Source organism: Crocodylus porosus, unplaced genomic scaffold (assembly GCF_001723895.1).
Source record: "Crocodylus porosus isolate Cpor-Errol unplaced genomic scaffold, CroPor_comp1, whole genome shotgun sequence".
Lineage (NCBI taxonomy): Eukaryota > Metazoa > Chordata > Crocodylia > Crocodylidae > Crocodylus > Crocodylus porosus.
In genome coordinates this window covers 182,805,261-182,811,831 of record NW_017728886.1, presented here as the reverse complement: position 1 = coordinate 182,811,831, position 6,571 = coordinate 182,805,261, and the positions used below count along the sequence as shown (strand labels likewise).

The 6,571-nt window shown below is 45.4% G+C and overlaps 1 long non-coding RNA gene and 1 other non-coding gene across 2 annotated transcripts in view; one reads left to right on the top strand and one right to left on the bottom strand.

Moving 5' to 3' along the window:
* Window positions 1-415: 415 nt before the first annotated feature.
* TRNAK-CUU lies at window positions 416-488 on the bottom strand. Its single transcript has one exon. It is a non-coding gene; the product is annotated as a tRNA-Lys (tRNA).
* A 2,343-nt stretch (window positions 489-2,831) lies between these two features.
* LOC109324811 overlaps window positions 2,832-6,571 on the top strand; it is a 23,074-nt gene continuing 19,334 nt past the window's right edge. The window contains exons 1-2 of the long non-coding RNA XR_002105013.1: window positions 2,832-2,842; window positions 4,931-4,937. This is a non-coding gene — a long non-coding RNA (uncharacterized LOC109324811). The remainder of the gene's footprint in view (window positions 2,843-4,930; window positions 4,938-6,571) is intronic.

Below are 6,571 nucleotides of genomic sequence, written 5' to 3'. Positions count from 1 at the left end.
TCCTCTTGTGGAGACTGAAGAGATTCAGGTCCCTCAGCCTCTCCTCATAGGGCTGGCCACGCAGGCCCTCAACCATACGAGTGGCCTCCTCTGGACCCTCTCCAGGTTCTCCACCTCCTTCTTGAAGTGCGGTGCCCAGAACTGGACACAGTACTCCAGCTGCGCCCTGACCAGCGCCACATTGAGGGGAAGCAAGACCTCTCCGGACCTGTTAGCAATTCCCCTGTTGATATATGACAGGGTGCAGTTGGCTCTGCCTATTGCTTTGTTACATTGGCGACTCATATTCATCCTGGAGTCAATCCTGACTCCAAGATCCCTCTCTGCCTCTGTCCTGCTGAGAGGGTCAGCCCCTAACCTATAACCATATCAGCCCCTAACCATAAAAACTATGTGTGGGAACAAAGGGTCTGCCCACCCAACATGGGGCTTGAACCCACAACCCTGAGATTAAGAGTCTCATGCACTACCAACTGAGCTAGCTGTGCTGTAAAAAGTAATGTTCCCAGTGCCTTTACCATAAAGATGTAAAGCAGCATAAATACCTTCTTATTTCATCTGCTCTATATTTGTTTCCTCTCTTGAATTTAGATCTAGTGAGTGTGTCTACATGAACCACTTAACTGCACAGCAGCATAGTTTACTGCACAGTAAGTGTGTGTGTCTACACATGCAAATGCTTGCTGCACGGTATAAACCCCTAATTCTGAGTATATTTGCTACCTGTAAGTGCAGGTATCAAACTTGTGATTAGTTACTGCACAGTAACACACATGTAGACATGACCCTGGAGAAAATTTCCTCCCAGATCAGCTTTGCCACTAGGGGTCTGGCCTTAGACTATCCCCAGAGCTCTGAACTGGAAGCCTGTCTTGCCCCAGGGCTGGGTTCCCTCTATGGCAGACCCTGCCTCAGGCTATTAAAAGCCTGCAGGCATTTTGAGCCCTGGGGCACATCAGCAGGCAGCCTTAGGTGACTATAGGCCCTGTGTCCCCCTGAGCAGGCTGCAGGTTAGCCTCATCAGCCTGCCTGAACCCCAGTGCCACTGCCTGGCACCACAGTGCCACACACCTGCCAGGCCCACACTGTCCAGGCCTATAGGCTGCTGCAGGTTCCAGCCAGGCATGCCAGCACCTAGGCCCAGCTGCAGGCAGCTTTTGGATGCCAGTGTCAGCTTCAGCTGCCCATAACCCATCCTCAGCATCCTGCCCTGAGCCTACAGGTGCTGCGGCGCATTGCCTCAGCTGTGTGGCTGTTGGTTCCATGCTGGGCCCCTGTACTGGGCACTGCAGGCAGCTGCCCAGGCCTGGCAGCACAGGGACAGCCGTGTGGATGTCCAGAGAGCCAGCACTGGACCCACAATGGCCTCATAGCCCACACCTGTGCCTACCACCCAGGATCCCAACTGGTTGCAGGAAGACACTGGCAAACTTGTGGTACTGTGGGGTAAGCTGGAGGTGCAACACCAGTTTGAGCAGGGTGGGAAACTAAAATCCAACACCCACATCTATGGGGGGCTGTCAGCCCAGATGTGGGAATGCAGGAACAACCGGTCAGTGTGGCAGTGCCGCATAACGGTCAAGGCCTTGTGAGTACAGTGGGTTGCCACCACTGACCACAATCATCAGTCAGGGATTGCCCATTTTATGAGGCAACTAATGAACATCCTCAAACCCTGGGACCCAGGCCACAGCCATGCTCTCTACAGCAGTACAACCAGCTGCAGTCTCCACCAGCAGCTCAGGAAACCCAGGCCAGCACCTGCCATACCATCTCTGCTGCCCCACACCCTGCAACAAGGTGCAGCCAGCTATGACATTGCTGGCTGCCAGCAGCACCATCTCCTCCCCAGAGGACACTGCCCAGAGCCACACACAGTCACCAGCAACAATGGCCATACAGAGTTGCCAGCCACACCAGCCCCAGCCATGTGGTAAGCCCCACACTGGGGAGATGGCCCTCCCTGCCTCAGTCCCTGCCCTTCCCCTCCTCCCACCTAGCCTGTCTGCACTCCCCTGGCCCTGGGTTCCCCCAGAACAGCACACAGGGAAGTGGAAGACAGTGCCTCCCACACTGTCATAGTTCAGGGTCCTATGCCAGGTGTGCAGTTGTTATGCCAGGGCTGCCCTGCCTGCCAGTCACTGCTGCTCTTTCTGAAGCCTCAACAATTTTTCTACAGTCAACAAAAATAAGAACAGGCATGTAATATTATTCTAATGAAACCAAACAATATTAAAAGCTGCAACGTTACTATTAACTTAGAAGTGAGTCATCACATAATAATAGTTTCCTTACATATGTAATTCTCACATTTCTAGATTTTCCAATAAAAAACAAGCCTTTAATAAAAGTTACCGTAATATTAAATCTGGCCTACCAAATCTCACTGGAGATTTTTGTATTATAGAGTGCAATGAAGTTTTAACTGCAATCACATAAAGTAAGGAAACTGTTATGAACATCTCAAAGACCAAAGCCCAGAGACATGACTATTTGAATGCAGCATAAGAAGATTAGTTCCTGTGAGTTATTAATTTTCTAAACATAGAAAATTAGGGTTGGGAGGGACCTCAGGAGCTCATCTAGTCCAATTCCCTGCTCAAAGCAGAACCATGTAGATGGAAGAATTACTTCCCTTGATCTGCTGACAATACTTCTACTAATTCAGTCCAGTATACTGTTAGGCTCTTTCACAACAAGAGCATATTGTTGATTCATATTCAGCTTATTGTCCACTGTAACCCTCAAGTCTTTTTTATGCAGAGCTGCTGCTTAGTCAGGAAGTCCCCAGCCTGTACCAGTGCATGGGATTGTTCCATCCTAAGTGCAGGACTTTGCACTAGTCATTATTTCACTTCATGAGATTTCTTTTAGTCCAATCCTCCAATTTTTTGAGGTCTCTCTGAATCCTAGCCCTACCCTCTAGTGTATCTATACTGCTCCCAGCTTGGTGTCATCTGCAAACTCTGAGTGTTCATGCCATCCTACCTTCCAGGTCATTGATGAAGATTTTGAACGAAACCAGCTCTAGGACTGACCCCTGGGGTACTCCACTTGATACCAGCTGCCAACTAGACATAGAGCCATTAATTACTACTCTCTGAGTCTGAGGATCCACTTTACAATCCATTCTTCCAACCTGTACTTCCTTAGCTTGCCTGTGAGAACATCACTGGGGACTATATCAAAAGCCATGCTAAAGTTGAGGTATATTAAATCCGTTGTGCTCCCTACATCCACAAAGCCAGTTATCTCATTATAGAAGACAATCAGGTTGATCAGGCATGACTTACCCATGGTGAATCCATACCGACTGTTCCTAATCACCTTCTTCTCCTCCAAGTGCTTAGAAATACATTCCTTGAGGACTTGCTCCATGATTTTTCCAGGGACTGAGGTGAAGCTGACCAGTCTGTAGATTCATGGATCCTCCTTCTTCCCTTTCTTAAGTCTGGGCACTATATTTGTCCTTTTCCAATCACCCAGGACCTCTCCCATTACCACGATGATTCAAAGATAATGGCCAGCAGTTCTGCAATCACATTGGCCAGATCCCTCAGCACCCTTGGGTGCATTGCATCCAGCCCCATTGACTTGTACTCATCCAGCTTTTCTAAATAGTTCCTAACCTGTTCTTTCACCACAATTGGCTGCTCACCTCCTCCCAAAACTGTGCTGCCATGTGCAGTAGTTAGGGAGCTGATCTTGCCTGTGAAGACTGAGGCAAAAAAGGTATTGAGTACTTCAGACTTTTGTGCATCATCTGTCACTAGGTTGCCTCCCTCATTTAGTAAAGGAACCACACTTTCCCTGATCTTCTGTTTGTTGCTGACACACTTGTAGAAACCCTTCTTGTTATCCTTCATGTCCCTTGCTATCTGCAACTCCAATTGCACAAATAGTATAAGTTAAAATAATCTCTCCTTATTTTTGTATATTTTTGCATTAATGAAATCCAAATATGCTGTACCATTGATGCCCACAGAATCTAAAACAATGCAAAATTTATTAAAACCATAGAATGACTGCCTAATCATCACTATTTGCATATAGTTTTAATGTGACCTCTCTATGTAGGCTGCTATTCTACAATCTATTTTTCATTCAGACTGCTGCCATATCTCACTCAAAGTTGCCTGGTGATCAATTTCACCTTTAGCAAGCATTACTCCTTAATATTTCAGCTGAGCTCCTTCCTGTTTGCCTTAATTTACTGTGAATAAATTGGTGTCTAGAATTAACATAAAATCCCCTAAAGTCACAAGTACTCCAGAGTAACACCACAGATTTGCATGAAGAAGCTTAATACCTAATGTTAAATGCTTTAGCTGCAAAAAAAGAAATATGTATTAAGTACTAAGCAATTTCCAAGGAAAAATTAGGTGAAACATTACAATGGAACTATATAGAGAATATCATTTTTCATGAATGAAATCTGTTTTATGTAATATATTTCGGAACATTGAAAAATATGTAACAAGTGAGAGATCCTTATCTCTAGATTTTATTTAACATCTATAAGATTTGATTTCTCTATCAGACTAAGGCCAGGGACCTGATCTTTCAGTTTTGCTAACAAATATGGAGTTCACTACCATTTGCAGTTTGCTTTCTCCTGGCAGTATTATGGATATAGCATCCTAAAGTGGGACTTAAGTAGCATTTAGGTACCATAGTCCACAAGTGCAATCCCCAAAACTCTTTTTCAGTAGTAATATTCCTCAAGTACCTACAATTCTTTTTCTGTGCATGCCCAGAACTGCTACCATCCTGGAATATCTGAGCAATCTGGTACCTAATTCACACCATATCCTAGTCAGAATCCTCGGTTGTTAATCTGATTAAATACCTGAACTAACCAGATCACCAAACACAGTAGTCACGGGGTATGGGCAGATGTCAATGTTACACTTAGATTGACCTAACAAAGAGGTTAGGTCAAGCAAAAAAATGGCTGGCCTAAATTAGTTCACTTGAGGAGGTAAAATAATTAGATCAAGAATGGGTCAGCCTAATCTACTGAACATCCGCACATTTGGAGTACAGCTTTATGTCTGGAAAAGCCCAGCCACTCATCTCAGCCCTGGGCCTGTGCTCTTCCTACCCCCTAACCCTGACCAGGCTATTTTTAGTCCCCTAACCTCCACATTCCCAGATAAACAATGCCTCTGGAGATCTGCCATCCCCTACCAAACCCTCCTGCCCTTTTCCCCACCCCAATTTATGTAGATGAAGTTTCTGGCATGGCACTCAGCACCGATGAACCTGTGCACAAGCTGCTCCCAATCTATGATCATGCAGCTTAAAGCAAGCCATGTGCTCACAGGTCAGGTACAGTGAACATTTGCACATACAGAGGAAGCATGTACCTGAAGAGATCATATTGCAGGATCAGGCCATAATGAACAAATGTGAGAAACTAGAAGGGAATTGAGAAGAAAAGGAGGTAACTTTGCTGGAAATACATGATTTTCTTAGCAAGTTACATATTTGCTCTCATAATTTTGAATCACTTTTTTGTATCTCAGCACTACTAAGGCAGACTACAAATGCTTGAAATGGATGACAGCTAGATGTGCTGATCTACTGATCTGATTCATATGAAATCACATGAAGACACAGGTCAAGTAGCATGTTGGAATGAAGGCTAATGAAAGTGGAGTAGATACTGCTGTTAGGGACTTAGAGTGAAAGCCTCATGGAATACTAGAATGCTTTTCCTCAGTAGTGTTATAGACCATATGTAATTGAAAGGAATGCAGAAGTTCCTAAATGAAATGCCAGAGTTTAAATACCTACTACATTTACTTTTCTGTTATGTTTGCTAAAAGGTGAATATAAATAATAATAATAATTCAATAAAATTATTTAAATACCAGTTTTCCAGATGTCAATTTTGGTGCTCTGGTGTGGTGCCAGAGGACTGGAAGAGGGCCAATGTGGCTCCCATCTTCAAAAAGGCGAGGAAGGAGGACCTGAGAAACTATAGGCCAGTTAGTCTTACCTCAATCCTGGGCAAACATTTTGAGACAATTATTCTGGCACATGTCCACGAGGGGCCAGCAGGGGAGATTATGCTTAGGGGCAACCAACACAGGCTCATTAGAGGCAGGTTCTGTCAAACAAACCTGGTGGCCTTCTACAACCAGGTCACCAGATTCTTAGATGCAGTGGATGTAGTCTTTCTGGACTTTAGGAAGGCTTTCAACACTTTCTTTTACCCCATTCTCATTAAAAAAACTGGGGGACTGTGGTGTTGACACCTACACAGTCACCAACTGGCTGGTGGGTCACACCCAGAGAGTGGTGGTGGATGGGTCATTTTCGACCTGGAGGGATGTGGGCAATGGGGTTTGGCAGGGCTTGGTCCTCGGGCTCACACTGTTCAACATCTTCATCAGTGACTTGGATGAGGGGGTAAAAAGCACCCTGTTCAAATTTGCTGATGACACTAAGATGTGGGGGGATGTGGATACGCTAGAAGGGAGGAATAGGCTACAATCAGACCTAGACAGGTTACAGGGGTGGGCAGATGAGAATAGGATGGGATTCAACACTGACAAGTGCAAGG